The sequence below is a fragment of the Propithecus coquereli genome, unplaced genomic scaffold (assembly GCF_000956105.1).
Source record: "Propithecus coquereli isolate 6110/MARCELLA unplaced genomic scaffold, Pcoq_1.0 Scaffold586, whole genome shotgun sequence".
NCBI classification, from domain to species: domain Eukaryota; kingdom Metazoa; phylum Chordata; class Mammalia; order Primates; family Indriidae; genus Propithecus; species Propithecus coquereli.
In genome coordinates this window covers 468,107-486,295 of record NW_012151796.1, presented here as the reverse complement: position 1 = coordinate 486,295, position 18,189 = coordinate 468,107, and positions in this window count along the sequence as shown.

Here is an 18,189-nt window from a genome sequence, read left to right as displayed (position 1 = left end):
TCTTGTGTTAAAAAACGTTTTCCCTCTTTATGTTTAAGATGGGTTTATGATTTTTCCTAACTCTCAACATCGAAGTTTGTATTAGAAAAGGGGAAATGTCAAAAATAAATTATCTAAGCATATGAAACTATGTTGTCTTCTTAGCTCTGCTTTAGCTGCATATCATAAATTTATATATATTGGATTGTCATTATAATTCAGCTCTAAATGTTCTCTAATTTCCTTTATGTTATCTATTTTGACCTGTGGATATTTTGTTGCATAATTTCCTAGTATTCAAGCTTTTCTAGATACTGTATTGTTTATTTGCAATCAGAGAGTACACTTTCTATGATTTCATTTCTCTGAAACTAATTGGGAATTATTTTAGGCTCCCATATATAGTTTGGATTTCATGAATGTTTATGAATATATGTTTTTGTGTGCACTGTTTTGTTAAGTTGGTTGATAGAGATGCTCAAATCATCTATAGCTTCATGATTTTTTAATAAGCTGTTTTACCAGTTACTGAGAGGGGTGTTAAAATCTCCAACTCTGATTATAAATTTATATATTTCTCCTTCACATCTATCAGTATCTGCTTCATATGTCTTAAAGCTATTATTAACATACAAACTACTATATCTTATCTCAATGCTAAATTTCCATCATTTCTTTCTATAGTTTTCATTCTCTACTGAAATTCTCTATCTGCTTACACATATTGTTCACCATTTCATTATGTTCTTTGACACATTTATTATGGCTATTTTATAGCCTGTGTTTGCTAATTCTATAATCTCTATCTTTAGATCTGATTCTTTTGACAATTTTTTCCTCTTAATAATGGATCATATTTTATTGCCTCTTTGCTTGTCTCTTTAGTTTTTCAAATTATATTCTGTAGGTTCTATGTAAAAGAATAACTGAGAATTAAATAGATAATATTTGTCCCTGAAAAGGGTGGGAAGCTAATCAACCGCATCTGTAATTGGGCTGCCTTGGGCTTTGTTGCAACTTTCATTGGATTTAGTTCTCCACTGGCTTCAACGATTTGAGGGCAAGATTAAGATTTTTTGTTCTAAGCAAGACTGAAAATTTGAGCACTGGTGAGATTTTAAGGGTCTCTCTATGCATAACAATCCAGCATTCAGCTTCCTGAGCCTCAGGAGGTCTCTCTCCATCCTGCTACAGTAGGGGAACAGCCTTTGATTTGCTCTTGCCTTGCAATTCAGTAGAGGGCCTTAGGGCTGCGGTCCCCAACCCCTTGTCTGTGGTCTGTTAGCAACCCAGCTGCGCATCACTGCCCGAGGTCCACCTCCACTCCCCTACCCTCCACCCGTCATCCCTGGAAAAATTGTCTTCCATGAAACTGGTCCCTGGTGCCAAAAAAGTTGGGGATCACTGCCTTAGGGGACCTCTTGCAGCTCTCCTGCACTGCCTCAGCCTTCAGCAGCACCTGCCTTGTGCAGTAAAGGTCTGTGCATGTTGGGGTGCTCAGCTCTCCGGCCCCACCTCAGTCTTTGGTGTTTGCACCATGCACACCTCGAAGGTCTCATGAGAAAGATTTGGTGGGTAGGTGTGGGTTTGTTCTGTGACTGCAGATCCCCAGAATTCTAAACTGTCACGTCAGCCTACCCATATAGGAGTTTTTTCATTTGTTTGTGTGTGTGTGTGTGTTTTTTTTAAGTTAGTTGCAGTAGTCATACCATACGCTGGAGTAAAGAGAAACTTGTCAAGGATAAAAGTAGCCAGGGGCCCTTTACTTCTAGGAAGGGCTTGTCTTGTCTCTTACTGGAATTTAATTTATTTAAGTTTCTCTATGTTCTCAGTTCACAACTGCTTTTAAAAATACAAGGAGTGCAATGCGCACTACCCGAAGGATGGACATATTTGAAACACGGACTTGGGGGGGGAGGGGGAACCAAGGGCAACACACGTAACCTAAACATCTGTACTCCATAATATGCTGAAATAAAAAAAAAAAAATACCTATGATTATATAACTTCCCCGGACCGTTCTCACTTTTAGGGTGGGAGCAATGATTTGCTACAACTTACTCCATCCTAACTAATGAAGTGCCTATTCAATGCTTTGCTTAGTTTCTAAGACGCAGATATGAATACATCACCTCTGTGATGGGAAAGAAATAATGGATTTAAGAAGTTATCTGAGTAAATTTTGCAGTTTTATCAGTTTTATAAACCATTGAAAATAATACTGAAAATAAAATTGTCTTTGCTACATAACATGGGCCCACTCCTGAGGGCTTCCCTGTAAAGTGAAGTAGATGGGGTAGTGCTCAGAGTTTCCAAGCCGAGGGTACAAATGGGGCTGAAATACATACGGCCTGTCCTTTGTTTCGCAACGTGTCTTCTCCGAGGAGAACCTGTTCCTTGTTCACACAATGGTCCCATTCACAAGGGCTGCAATGGCCTTGTAAATGGATAGCACCGTTGTCCTCTGTGGGTAAATAAGCTCCCGCCCCTAAGTAATAAATATGCACTATCTTTCTCTCTCTACTGTTTGTCTGTTTCTTATTAACATAGAGAAGGCAAGTTGTGATGCACAGATTAGTAGCAATGTCCAGTCTGCCTTCACCATGCCAGGTCCTGCACAAATATAGACTTCCCCTCTCAAATAACTAAAGTTTCCCAAACTCAAAAACAAAGTAGAAAATACCTGAGATATTCTGGATAGATTTTTGAAAAGCTGGAACCTTTTTACTCAATGTTAGCATAATATTTACCTCTTACTTCAGACAGAGATTTTCTGCTGATTTTCCTGATTGTGATAATACTTCGGCACTTGATCTGATGAGGAAGACACAACTGTGGGAATTATCACTATTTGCAAGAATATTGCCCAAACTATCTAGAATAATTTGTCATATACTGAGGACAGATACAGACAAGAGAAATTTGACAGAGGTAGGGAAAGCACCTCAGCTGTTATTGTACAAGTTGCTGCTCGCTTTAAAAAGGTTCATGCAGTATTTATTGTAGAAGTAACCTTCTAAAACAAGGGGTTTTTTTTCAATAAACATTTTGACAATTGCTTTGAAATATCATTTCTGGAAGAATAAATATGGTAACCATAATTTAGTATTTAAACCAGAACACTTTGGGGAGTAATTAGTAGTCATACCAGGTGAGCAGCAACAGTAGGGACTGCCTGGGAATAAACAAGGCATAGGGTTGGTTACCTTAAAGAAAAGTTCTATGCAAGAAATAAGTCAAGGTTACAGCTTGGAAGTGAGATTAGAAGAGACAGAGTCTAAAAGTGTAGGGACAGGCAACATTAAGTAGGGCTTAAAGAAAGCCCTGTTGAAGAGTTGGCACTCGATCCCAGATCAGAAGATGAGAAGGAGTCACTAGAAGATGGGGTGAGAGCAATTCAGGTGGGGGACCCCAGGCACACAGGTCCTGAAGAGGAAGTGAATGCAGTGTGGCTGCAGACCCACGAGAGACGAAGTCAGTGAAGGAGGTAGGCGAGAGCAAGTCTGCAACATTGTGCTGTCCTTGACGGCCTCGGTGAGGAGAGATTCACTCTAAACAAAACAGTGAGTTGTTGAGCACCTAAATCAGGACAAAACGTTTTCATTTAATTAGAGGAAAATATTCATGAAAGTTATATGTGAATTCAATGTTCTTAAATCAGTCTTGTCATATTATTGTGCTGACTTGCTTTTTCAACAAATGTCAAGATGAGGGTTTTTTTCCCCCCCAAAAATGAATTTTTTTACAAAGTGAACAATGCCTTACTTTTGCACTCCAAGTTCTCATATGTTGGTTACATGGAAGTACATCCTTATTTATTTTCTGTGTGTAAAGCATTGTACTGGAAGAGAATAAATCTTTGGAATGACGTCTAGGTATAGTGTAAGTTCAGTATGAAGTAGAATGCAAGGTTGGAAGGTAGATGTTATTATGAGTAAGTGGAATTAGGGTCAGCAAAAAATCCACAGGTCAAAAAGCATTTTGCTTGTTAAAACAAAGGTCTGCATTAAGTTAAAAAAAATCAATTGCAGGACACAATAGAGGAAATGTGGCTTGACAACAGAGTTAACTAAAGCTTCTAAATTTTTGGCAGTAAAAAAATCCGTATGTGATAATGTTACTTAAATGTTAATGCAGCCTTAGAATTCAGTCATAGATACATCATCCCCCAATAATGGGAAGAGGTCACGCGCTCTATTTTGCTCAGACCACATCTGGAGTAAAGACTAATTAGAAAACGCGAGCAGTGAGAAGACTGGAAATCCTGCCACTGAGGAAAAGGTGAAGGAAACTGGCTCTAATTCGAACTCACGAAGGGGAGGAGACAGGAAATTGAATTGTTGGCTTCAAATTCACACAGAGCAGCCGTGTATATTGTACCTTTTTGAATTGCTCTAACCCAGTCTTGACACACCCAACCCAAAGGTTACCTGTGAGTCTTCAGCTTTGTGTTACATCCCATAATCTTATTTCAGGATAAAATGTTAGAAATGCGTTTCCATCATGCTACCTCTCAAAAGTGCATTACTGACACATGGAAATTACCAGGAGAGGAAACCTGGGGGATGAGAAGTACCTTTGGTAAAAGGAAAGTCGATGGGCCAGTGCCCCACTTCCATAATGTCGTGACCAGCACTTTTCGCTTCTGTAATAAAACAATGCTCCTGGGACACCGGCGTGTACATTGATAGCCCCGTGAGGAAGGTGTCATAGCAGATGGTTCACAGTAGCCACCGGGGGTCTTCTCAGGGTCTCTGTCACAAGCAGCCCCTGGAGGATGGTGCCCGAGTGAAATGCTGAGTCACCCAGCTGCCGAGAATCCAGGCACTGGGAAAGCCTATTCAAAGGAGCCAGGGACACCAAGAAACACCGGGATGATGATGAAAGAAAACTAATAAGGACAGCAGCTGCCAAATCATTTTCAATGTCTTGAATCTTAATGTGTACCAGGCATTGAGCTAAGAGCTTTATGCTATCACTTATACTCGCAGAAATCTACAAGGTAGCTCCATGATTATGCCCTTTTACAGGCAAGGAAACTGAGGCTGAGGGGAGTTAAGCACATGTCTAGTAAGTGGGGTCATGAAGGTTAGAATGTGGGCCGACATCAAAGTGTGAGCTGTTCCCCACTACCAAACGGGGACTGCCGAGCCAGTAAGGTGTGGATGAGGACAGGAATCTCGTTGTCTAGAACAGCTAAGAGCTTCCCTCAAATGCTGATGAGAGGCTAGAGTGAGCCAAAGCATCCAGGTATCTTTTTCTGCCATTTCTCCACTCTGAGGCCAAAAGGGATTTTTTAATATTTTGTACTTCTCACGAAGGAGGCAAAACATAACAATTTCCTCCCAGAGAAATCCTCATGGATCTGGAAGCCCGGAGGTCATAGCTAGAACTTAATTCAAACACAACAGCCCTCAGACAATCGTGTAGGTCACCTCCAAAGGAGTTTCATACATATTTGATAACTACCCATCAAACCTGTAGCTTACAAGATATAAAAGCTATACCCTTAATAATATGGTCTCAGCTATATTTTAAATAAACATCAAAAATATATATAGAAAAGAAAGCCTGCAAGAAGTTATAACCAAAAAATGTTTGCAAATCAGTAGGTGCTAATTATTAAAGAATAGAAAATACAAAAAGGATAAAAATAAGAATTGTAATTTTATTTTATGGCAATGATTAAGCCATAAAAATGGTAGCATAGATGAAGAGTCAGTATTTTCTAAAGATGGTTGAAAGAGGATCTCCAGTCCTACACACTTCTGTGGAATCTTGCTCTGTCCACATCAAAAGATGGGTCTACTGCTGCCCAGAAGCTGGGGAGGCTTGTGACTCATCTGGAACCAGCAGACTCACCTGTTACCAGAGGATGCCGTGACAGCTCTGGTGCGAGTTTTTACGCGATGATGGATGACTAGAACTGGAGGTGTTACCCTCATTTCACAGATGTTACAGAGAAATAAAATAACTTTCCTGAAGAACACAATTTTATTACATGCAAGATTAGAGGTAAGATCTCAAGACATTGAATCCAACTTAGTTTCCACAGTGGCCTTCCATGCCCTCAGAAATCCATTTTGATTCTCCAATGTTCACCACTGAATTAACTGGATTTTAAATTAAGCTCCCTGATTGGTTTGGCAATATATTCTGTTTTCATACTGTGTTGGCCATATGTAAATGTTATATCATAAAAATCTCTCGTAAAAAGTGGGATTAAAAAAATACATCATCTAAGTTTTTCCACACATTTTTCCCAAGAGAGATCCACATTGGCAATTCCTAATAACTCTCCATTTTGCCTTCATGGTAATTCCAGTTAGTCACTATTAATTTTTTAAAAGCAAGAAATTAGCTGCTTCTTTTTTAATGGAAAAAATGGGAAGGAACTTCAAGTTTGAAAATGACCTTGATGGAATATACTAAATAGGATACGAAAGGCTGGACTTTACCGAACGCAATTAAAACTGCTGATCAAAATGTGCAATTTTGCTGTGCTGATTTCTTGCTGTCTTGATTTCCTGTGTAGGAAGAAGAGGAAAAACAAGTAGGAGAAATCAAAGTGTGAAAGGACCGATTTTAAGCCAAGTGAAGCAAAATTTCATTACGAAAATTAGGTAAACGTCAACAGAGGGGAAGTGGAAAAAATGGAGAAAAAGTGAGAAAGAAAATGCAATAACCCCAGAATAAAAGGTGAGAAACTTCACCTCTATGTTTTGGCTTTTTACTTTTAATAATTATAGACCAAACAAATACACACACGTGCATATATGTACATACGTGTGTATATATGTATGTGCATTTGGTAGAATTTTATAGCTGAATTAGCTCTCTACGTTAGCTCTAAACCCCTTCATCTGATGGGGAGAACACAGAGCTGGAGATCATTTTAACCATCTGCCCAAAGTCACATGTTAATCCCTAGCAATAGGAGGAAAAGACCCCGTTCTCAGACTGGTGTTCTTTCTATATAACCACCGTTTGGCCAACCGCATCATCCATGATGAGAAAATGCTCTAGCTCTGCTTCCAACCCTGGCAAGGCACTGAGGACAATCGGGACTCAGGACCTCACCTCCTGACGTGAGGCTCTTGAGCTGCCTCAAGCCCTGTGCAATGACCACTGCTGTTCTTACCCATGTCAGTGAGGTTTCTGCCTGCGTCTTTTTCTGCACCAGTAGGAATTTGATAAATAGTTGCTGAAAGGGTTAAAGAAGTAAGATAGATCTGCCATATATATTCATGTTTGGCTGAATATTTGATACCAAGTAAAGGCAAAGGAATAAAGTATGAAGATTGAGCTGTTTAAATTGCAGCCCATAAATATTATTTTCTACCCTTCTGGACTTGCTGTCTCTCCAGCTCTAATATTCTTATTAGAAATGAGAATATTAGGGTGTTCCAGCTCTAGCCTAATAAGCAAAAGCAAACTTCACACTTGAAAATTAAGGAATTTGCAGCTCACTGAAGTACATAAACATAATGAGAATATATAAATATAGTGTATGCAAAGAAAATAAAACGAGTATCCTGACGGCTATTTCCTCTAGCTGGTTGTGTGTCAAAGAGATGGAAATTAGGCTAAGCCCTTATCTACTCCGTATGTCTCTCAGGTCTGTATCTCCTACGTCACATTTAAATACCTAGAGTGGACAACACAGAGCTCTGACCTGAGAAAAGAGACATCACAGAAATTCCACATAAAAAACCAACCCAGGTAACGCAAATAGAGTCTGAGTTTCTTTTTAAAAGCAATTACATCTTTTGCTGAATTCCTTTGACATTATATTTATACTCGTAGTTAACATGTTATAATATGCAATTAGTCAAAGAAGATGAGGATGTGGTTTTCCCAAATCCAATATATAATGTTTAACATTTTTCATCTAGTTAAAGCAGGAAGAAATATTACTTATAACAACCTGCATCATATCAAATTAATGAATTCTGCAACATCTCCAAGTAGGAGAAAAAACTCTTTAGGGGAAAACAGGAAGTATGAACATGATGGAATAGCCACAGTGATTACATCTCCACGAGGCAACATTTCCCTTCCCTTAAATTGACAGAAGCAAGATTATGCATTTCTAGAAGGAATGAATCTCTTTTTCATCTGCCGATAGCTTGCCATTTTTTTTCCTTACCTTGAGCTCACAGTCACATGGCCACATAATTAAGCCAGGAGAAATGCCCCAGTGGATGAGAGCCAAGCAGGAGATTAAGGTAGATCTTAACAAAGTCCCTGGCTCCTGAATGCCTGGCTGGTTTTGCTGAACTGTATTGCCTTAACCGTGATTTCCATGTCCTTCTTCTTGTCTTTTTCCTGCCGGTCATGCCTAGTCTTAGCCTCTATTTTCCAAGTTTGAGCTTATTCCTTATCACCTTGATCATGAGCCCACGGCCACTTAGTCTAACATCTCTGAAAGAGGATACATGGGACTATTTGTATGAAACATCTTTTTATTCCCTAATATGAACCTCAAACATCAGAGTTGCTAGTCCCAGCCATTTCTACCTTCCCTTAAGCAAAGTTAGCAGATTCTTTCTTGTACTGAAGCAGACTCCATCCCCAGGAACTTCTAAAAACTCCAGCCACATCGCGATGTGACTTAAGGTGACTCATAAATCAAGAACTCCCTATAACAGTAACTATTCAAGTTGAGGTTAAATTTCCAACTTTCATGGGTGCTTCAGAAAGTTTCTAACAGTGGGAAATAATATTTTAGAGAACATAGCCCCAAGGGATGGCCTGTTTCTGGTGCTGTGGTCCTAATTGTCTGTTACAAATCTATGGTTGTATCTAAATGCTACTTCTATATTTACTTCTTAGCCACACTTAGGAGGCATAGCACCTGCATCGTTTTATGGCCTGAGACAAAAAGTGACTCTTTAACATGAGAAAGGAAGTAAGAGTTTTGGGGACAGCAGGAATTCACCCCAGTGAATGCCATGGAGAGGAGCTGGCTCAAAGCCTATACCCCGAACTCCCAAAGCTTTCTGATGACCTCTCACATCACACCCCTCAAGCCACCCTCATCTGCAAATCTGTAGCCCAGAGAAGTTGAGGGAAACAACGTTATGGGCCAGGGCAGATGAACAACATGTCTAGCTTCAAGCACATGGCCTCTCCTCTCAGGGTCCCTTTTGTACATCAGATAATAGAAGACTAAAATTGGTTCGTCTCTAGCTCCCTTTGCTCTGATCGTGGGATGATGCGGTCTGGGGCTCTGTGACAAGCATGGCTGGGACTGTTCGAGCCCAAAGCATATTTGAGGGGTTTTACGAGAGGCACATCTCTGGAAAGTCTGACATTATCACCTAACTTAAGGACTTAGTTGGGTCGTTAACTTTTGGCACTATTTTGGTACAGCACCTTTTTCTTGGTTAGCATTGTCATTCTTCAACTCGTAGACTTCAACTGACATGTGTATGTTGGCTCAGTCTTGGGAGCTGCAGGGTATTGACACACAAACCTTCAGATAGAGACAAAGACCCGCTGCCCTGTATTACCCACAGGCATCCTTTCTCCCAACAAGTCCTTCCTGAGTGCTTCCTTCTTAAACACAGTGTTTATGGTTCTGTAATAGGAACAACACAAATAAGGCTTGGTTCCCAATTTCCTGGACGGACCTCATGGTGGGAGGGAAGACAAGCACAGGATAACACCACCAATGATAAGTGCCGTGGTTATGGTACTTGGAAGAGTTAACAACCTTGTCATTCTTATATGAAAAAGAGAACTACTTGTCAAAATTTATAAAACACAAGATGGAATTATTTTTTATTTTTAAATGGGAATTTTACCCCCCATTACTCCTGAATTTCACGTCAAGTGATGGCTTATGTTCCGTCAAACGATACTCCTCGTTTTGCGTACTCTGATCTCTATAAAACATCTAAAGTACACTTTGCCCTCCGACCAATAAGTTCTACCCTGTGTACAGGATAAATTCTATAAATAACTTCTACAAATTTAGGCATCATTACTTTAGCACATATTATTTTCCTCTCCCTTCAATTTATATAACACTGAGTAAATGCAGTATAATATACACTAACCTAAAATGGGTTTTATGGTTCTCTGTTTTATAGGCAGAGTATGAAAATCTGGAACAAATTTCCTGGGATAAAGTCTCCACTTCATTGACAAATAAGCTAAGTTGCTTGATCTCTGAACTTCAGTTTTCCCTTTTTAAAAATGGTGATGATAATAACTACTTTGAATGAGCATTTAGTTTATTTAAGCAATAATCATGATTGATTCTTACTTTTTTCCAGTTAGCATTCTAGAGCCTAAAGATTAATTCTCTTTCATTAATGAACTCAAGTAACAATAATGAAAATATAGTGTGAAAGGCTTCTAGTTTCAACTCCAGCATGTAAAGAGCTTGGAAGTCATTACTCTTGTCTTTACAACAGGAAAACTCTGGACAAAATAAAAATCAGTGACTCTTACAGGACCCATTAGAGAACCCCCCACCCCAAATTCTGAAGAAATAGATGCATACAAAGAGTCACAACTGAGATCTGTTACCTGGAGCAAAAGCTCCTAGAGCCATAAACTGGCAAGAACACTTTCGTCACTTTGATGAACCAGATGAGTCAAGCTAGATGCTGAATATGACGAGTATATGCATAATAAACTTCTTGGGACTACATTAGAGGTGGGATACAGCCAGACTTCCATGAGCTTTACCTCCAGGAACCCCACCAAGTTCTCCTGACAAAGATCTGAGAAAAATGTACTCATGGCTCTGGCAGAGAGAGAAGGGTATGTTGTAAAATAAAATATGGCTAGAGTGGTTTCCACAATATAAGCCTGGTCTCTTGAAGAAAAAACTTTGCCAGAGCTTTATCCAGCAAGTGTAAGGGAACTCCTCCCACTCCAACATCCTCTAGCCTTCTTTCCCACCTAGAAGGGAAAAAATACATGTAATTGGAATACCAGAAAAAGAGAGACTTGAGCAGAAGAAAGAATTGAAGTAATAATGGCAGAGACCTTTCTGAAAATAATGGCAGACATCAAACCTCAGTTCCTAAAATCTCAAAGACCACAAAGCAGGATCTATACCAAAAAGAGAAGAAATAAAAAACTAGGCATATTGTATTCAAATTTTGAAAACCAAGGACAAACAGAAAATCTTGAAAGAAGTCAGAGGGTGACAAAAGATGCTACCTACAAAGGAGCAAGGATGAGAATTACAGCAGACTTCTCATCAGAAACTATGCAAGCAAGAAGACAGTGGACTGAACTGCTAAGGGGCTGAAAGAGAAAACCACCAACCTAGAATTAGAATTCTATACTTGGTGAAATTATCCTTTGAACATGAAGAAGAAATAAAGACTTTCTCAGACAGAAAAAACCGAAGAGAGTAATCATCAGCACACCTGCCTTGAAAGAATGATAAAAGAAGTTATTCTAGCAGAAGGAAAATGATATGGTTCAGAAACTCAGATCTACATCAAGAAAAGAGAGCATCAGAGAGGAAATAAATGAAGGTAAAATAAAATCATTTATTCTTCTTAAATTATATGAAAGATAATGGTTTGTTGAAAGCATTAATAATAACAATGTATTGGGTGATTATAACACATGTATTAATGAAATGAGTGACAGCAATGTCACAAGGGGTGGCTGGAAGGAATTGGAAATATTCTGTTATAAGGTACCTGCATTACATGAGGAGCAGTATGATGTTATTTGAAGGAGAATGTATATTAGTTAAAAATTATATTGCAACCTTTAGGACAACCACTAAATTTTTAAAAAAAACATAATTGATATGCTAAGAGAGGAAATTAAATGGACTCATATAAAGAGTCTGCTAAGTTAAAAATGAGAAGGCAGAACAAGGGAGAAATAAAACACAAAACAAAGGCAACAAATATAAAATTTAAAAATGGTAAATATTAATCCAATTATATCATTAATTAACACAAATGGTCTAAATACACCAATTAACAGAGATTGTCAAAGTGGAGGAAAAAACCAACTAAATGTTATCTACAATAAATTTATTTCAAATATGAAAACTCGGATATGTTAAAAATAATAGAAAAATGTATGTCATGATAACACTAACAAAAGAAAGCTAGTGTAGCTATATTTCAGACAATGCAGATTTCAGAAAAGGAGGATTATCAGGGATAAAGGAGAGCATTACTTAGTGATCACAAGGTTAATCCTCCAAGAAGACACAACACTCCTCAACGTGCATGCACCAAATAACAAAGCAACAAAATACATGACTCAAGAAAACTGATAGAACTAAAAGGAGAAATAGCCCAATCTACTATTATAGTTGGAGATTTCAATAAACCACTGTCAGTAATTAATAGACCAAATAGAAAAGTAATAAGGATATAGATGGCCTGAATAGCACTATCAATCAACTTAATCTAACTGATATTTATAGAATACTCCACCCAATGACAGCAGAAAACACATCTTTCTCAGGCTCACGTGGAACACTCACCAAGATAGACCACACTCTGGGCCATGAAAAACACTTTAACAAATTTAAAAGAAGAGAAGTCAGACAAAGTATAGGCATACATCAGAGATATTGTGGGTTTGGTTTCAGACTACTGCAATAAAGATAATATTGCAATAGAGTCACATATATTTCTTTGTTTCCCAGTGCATATAAAAGTTATATTTACACTATAGTGTAGTCTATTAAGTGTGTAATAGCACTATGTCTATAAAAACAACATGCATACCTTAATTTAAAAATATTTTCTTGATAAAAATTGCTAGGGATCATCTGAGCCTTCAGCAAGCCATAGTCTTTTTGCTGGTGAAGGGTCTTGCCTTGATGTTGGTGGCTGCTGACTGATCGGGGTGGTTCTTGCTAAAGTGGCTGTGACAATTTCTTAAAATAAGACAACAGTGAAGTTTGCCACATGGATTGACTCTGCCTTTCATGAAAGATTTCTCTGTAGCATACAATGCTGTTTGATAGCAATTTACCCACATTAGAACTTCTTTCAAAATTGGAGTCAATCTTCTCAAACTTTGATGCTGTTTTATCAACTAAGTTTATGTAATATTCTAAATCTTTTGTTGTCATTTAAACAATGTTCATAGCATCTTCACCAGAAATAGATTCTATCTTAAGAAACCACCTTCTTTGCTTATCCATAAGAAGTAACTCCTAATCTATTCAAGTTTTATCATAAGATTGCAGCAATTCAGTCACATCTTCAGGGTCCACTTCTAATTCTAGTTCTTTTCCTATTTCAACCCCATCTGCAGTTACTTCCTCCACTGATGTGTTGAACCCCTCAAAGTTATCCATGAGAGTTGGAATCAACTTCTTCCAAACTCCTATTAATGTTGATATTTTGATCCCATTCCATGAATTATAAATTTTCTTAATGGCATCTTGAATGGTGAATTCTTTCCAGAAGGTTTTCAATTTCTTTTGCCCAGATCCATCAGAGGAATCACTATCTATGGCAGCTATAGCCTTACAAAATATGTTTCTTATTAATAGATAGTAAGACTTGAAAGGTGAAATGACTCTTTGATCTATGGGCTACAAGAGTGATGGCCTTCCTCTGGATTAGGCTTTGGCTTAAGGGAACATTGTGGCTGGCTTGATCCTCCATACTGACCTCTTAAACTTGCTCCATGTCAGCAATAAGGTTGTTTCACTTTCTTGTCATTTGTGTGCACTGGAGTAGCCTTTTTAATTTCCTTCAAGAACTTTTCCTTTGGATTCACAACGTGGCTAACTGTTCGGTGCAAGAGGCCTCACTTTTGACCTATCAACTTTCAACATGGCTTTCCCACTAATTGTCATTGTTTCTAGCTTTTGATTTAAAGTGAGAAACATGTGACTATTCCTTTGACTTGAACACTTAGAGGCCATTATAGGGTTATTAATTGGCCTAATTTCAATATTCTTTTGTCTCAGGTAATAGGGGGAAGAGAAAAAGATAGAGATGGGGGAACAGCCAGTCAGTGGAACATTCACGACACACATACTTAACATTGTTTGTCATCTTACACTGGCACAGTTTGTGAAACCTCAAAACAGTTACAACTGTAACATCAAAAAACACTGATCACAGACCACCATAACACATACTAATAATGAAAAAGTTTGAAATATTATAATTACCAAAATGTCACACAGAGACATAAAGTGAGCACATGCTGTTGGGAAAATGGTGCCAATAGATTTGCTCAATGAAAGGTTGCCACAAACCTTCAGTTTGTAAAACAAAATATCTGCAAAGGGCAATAAAGCAAGGTAAGCCTGTATGTTCTCCAACCACAATGGAATTAGACTAAATATCAAAAACAGAAAGATACCTGGAAATTCCCAAATATTTGGAAATTAAACAATATGCTTCTAAATAACTCATGGGTAAAAGAAGTCTCAGGAGAAATTAAAATTTATTGAGAGCTAAATAAAAATGAAAATACAAATTACTAAACTTTGGGGGATATAGTAGTGAAAGCAGTGCTTAGAAGGACATGTATAGCATTAAATTCATATATTTTTTAAAAAGAAATATCTAAAACCAATAATCCAAGCCTCCACCTTAAGGAATTAAGAAGATTAAATTAAGCCTAAATCAAAGCAGGAAAAAAAGCAATAATAAAAATTAGATCAAGGAACTTCTGCTTCCAGGAAGACAGAGTTAATGTACCTTCTCCTATTTTTCCACTAAGTACATCTATAAACCTGAGACATTATATACATAGAAAAAAAGAATTAGAAAACCCCGAAAGGTGGGGAGAAGAAGGCAGACTCAGACCACATTTCGAGGAATTACGTGGTGGTGAGTTCCCTGGATTTTCTTTTGCCTCATGTATTCTAGACTTAGAGCTAAAGAAGCAGACAATCCAGAAATTCCAAAGGGCACGTTCTTTCTCGCCAGAGAAAAGGGCAGCCTAGAAAGACAGAAACTTTAGGTAATAACTGCTCTGCTCCAGGCAACACACAGAGAAACTGTCACCACACCCACACTCATACCAGCAAAGGCCGAGTAAGAGGCCTAGGTTCCACCCTCACAAACATATTATGTGACATCAGAGAAGCCAAAAAGGCAGCAAGGACTTTCATCACCACCACCTGGCAGTGAGTGCCCACCACCATGGTGTCAGTGGAGACCCCATGGGGAACCTGGACCACCCACACCTGGCAGTGATGAGGAGCCCCTCCCCCTCTGCACTGGGTTGGTGTCAAGTAGACTTAGTGGAAAGTCAGGACTTTCATCATCACCCAGTGGTAACCAGGCTGTCCCCACAGCAGTGTCAGTGAAGACCATGTGGGGAGCCAGAACTTCCAAACCCACAAAGCAGTAATGAGGAGCTTGCCCTTGGTTATCAATGGAGGCCAAGTTGGAAACCTTGAACCTCACCTCTACTTGGCAGCAAGGAGGTGGTGCCCACGCCCCACTCTCTTTCACAGCATGTAAAGAAAAGCTAGCTAAAACAGAAAGTTTAAAGAAGATCCAGAGTCTTAGAATGTAACAGAAAAATGTCCAAGTTTCAAATGAAAATTACACATTACACTAAGAACCAAGATCATCTCAAATTGAACGCAAAAAGAAAATCAATAGATGCCAACACCAAGATAACAGACATGTTAGAATTATGTGACAAAGATTTTAAAGCAATGTCATAAAAATGTTTCAAAGGAAAGAAAAAAAAAAATGTTTCAAAGGGCAATTACAAACATGCTTAACACAAATAAAAAAGTAGAAAGCCTAAACAAAGAAATATAAAGTCTCAGCAAAGACATAGATGACAGAAATAAGAACAAAGGGGAAATTTTAGAATTGAAAACTATAGTAATGAAACATAAGGCTCAATGGATGATGCATATGCCCCAAACAACAGACCAGTGAAATATATGAAACAAAAACTGATAGAACTAAAGGAAAAACAGACAAATCCTCAATTATGATTAAAGACTTCAACACCCCTCTCTCAACAATTGAAAGAACTAGACAGAGAATCAGCAAGGATAAAGAGGAACTCAGCAACACTATCAACCAACGGGATTTAATCAGCATCTACATGACACTCTTACCAACAACAGCACAATACATATCCTTTTCAAGTGCCCACAAGAAACATACGCCAAAACAGACTACATCCCTGGGCATAAAGCAACTTTGATAATATTACATGAGTGGAAATCATAGAGTGTGTTACTGACTACAACGGAAATAAACTAGAAAAAACCACAGACAGATAATAGAAAAATGTTTAAATACTTAGAAGCTAAAGAATACTTCTAAATAATCCATGAATAAAAAATAAATCTCAAGAAATATCAAAAAATACATTAACTGAAGAAAACTGATAATAGAACAAATCCAAGTTTTTGGAACATAACTGAAGCAATACTGAAAGGAAAATTTATAGCATCAAAATGCTTACATTAGAAATAAAGAAAAAGTCTTAAATCAATCAAATCATTTAACTTTCCACCTAAAGAACCTGTAAAATGGGAGAGCAAAATAAACTCAAAGCTAGCAAAGGAAGAACATAATAATTATCAGAGAAGAAATCAATGCAATGAAAACAGGAAAACAATAGAGAAAAATGAAATAAATGTAAAGCTGACAAGGATGTGTAGCAACAGTAACTCTCACCCACTGCCAGTGAGAATGCAAAGGTATAGCCACGTTGGGAGAGTGTTCGGCAGTTTCTTCCACAGCTCAGCCCAGCCTTGCCATATGATCCAATGACTCCTACATATTTACCCAGCTGATTTGAAAATATACGTCCACTCAAAAACTTGTACATGGATGTTTACTACAGCACATGTTCATTCATAATCACCAAAAACTGGAAGCAGCCAAGATGTCCCTCAATAGGTAAACCAATAAACTGTGGCACATCCACACTATGACTATTATTCACTGATAAAAATAAATGAGGTATAAATCTAGGAAAAGACATGCATAAATTTTAAATGCATATTGCTAAGTGATAGAAGCCAGCTTGCAAAGGCTACATATTATAAGATTCCATTTATATGGCACCCAGAAAAGACAAAAAACACTGGCAATGCATATCAGTGATTGTAGAGGACTTGAGGTACCCCTTAAAAAGATGAAGCCTGTGAAGAAATGACACCCCAGTAGCAATGAGCACAGGTAGCATCCAGATCTTGGTACCAATCGTTAATAAAAGAAACCAGAGCTCCTTGGAGAAATGGCTGATTCTAGGACTGGAGCAGACGATATATAAGATGATTCTGGAGCATCTCGTGGTGCCAAAAAGTGAGAAAGTGCCCTCTTAAAAAACCCACATTAATATGGACATATCAAAGGGGCACAGGAGCCAACTGAAAGAGATGCCAGCGGCCAAAGCTGGAACAATTTGAACAAGATAAAGTAGCACTGCATTATAACCCAAAGTATAAAGTAATTATCCATAAGTTAATAATGATATAAATAAAATATTCAATAAATAGTGGAGGAGAATACCTCCCACGCAGAAGAATTCCAAATAATGTATGTAGCTACTTCTCCTCCAGGAAGAGTGTGAATAACTCTCTGCTTCTTAAGGGTGGACTACACTAGGGACTTCCTTCCAAAGAGTATAGTGGAAAAAGGAGGAGAAAGAGTAACTTTAGAATGGAAAAACCTGAAAACACTACCTCAGCTAGGTGATCAACCCACGACTCATATTAACAGTATGTACCTTTCATGTAATGTATGAAAACGGCACTTTACCTCTGTGGTCTTCCTCCCAAAAAACCCACTGCCCCAGTCTAATTATGAGATAAATAGCAGCACATCCTAATTGAGGTACATTCTACAAAATATCTGATTAATACTTCTCAAAACTGTCAAGATCAAAAATAAGAAAATTCTGAGAAACAGTCACTGCCAAGAGAAGCCTAAAAAAATATGGCTACTCAATGTAATGTGGTATCTTTCATGTGATCCTAGTAAAAAAAAAAAAAAAAAAAGGGGCATTACATAAAACCAAGGATATCTGAATAAAGCATGGGCTTTAGTTAATAATAATGTTTCAATATGGTCCATTAACTATGACAAATACACCATATTAATGTAACATTCTAATAATGAAAAAAGGTGCGGGGGACCAGGGTGGGTCTAACTAGAATTGAAGCTTAGGATTTCATGAACTTACAAATTTAACTACTACTTTTACAAAATTAAAACATCCTGTTTTAAATGAATACATTGAAGAGGACCCTTGCAT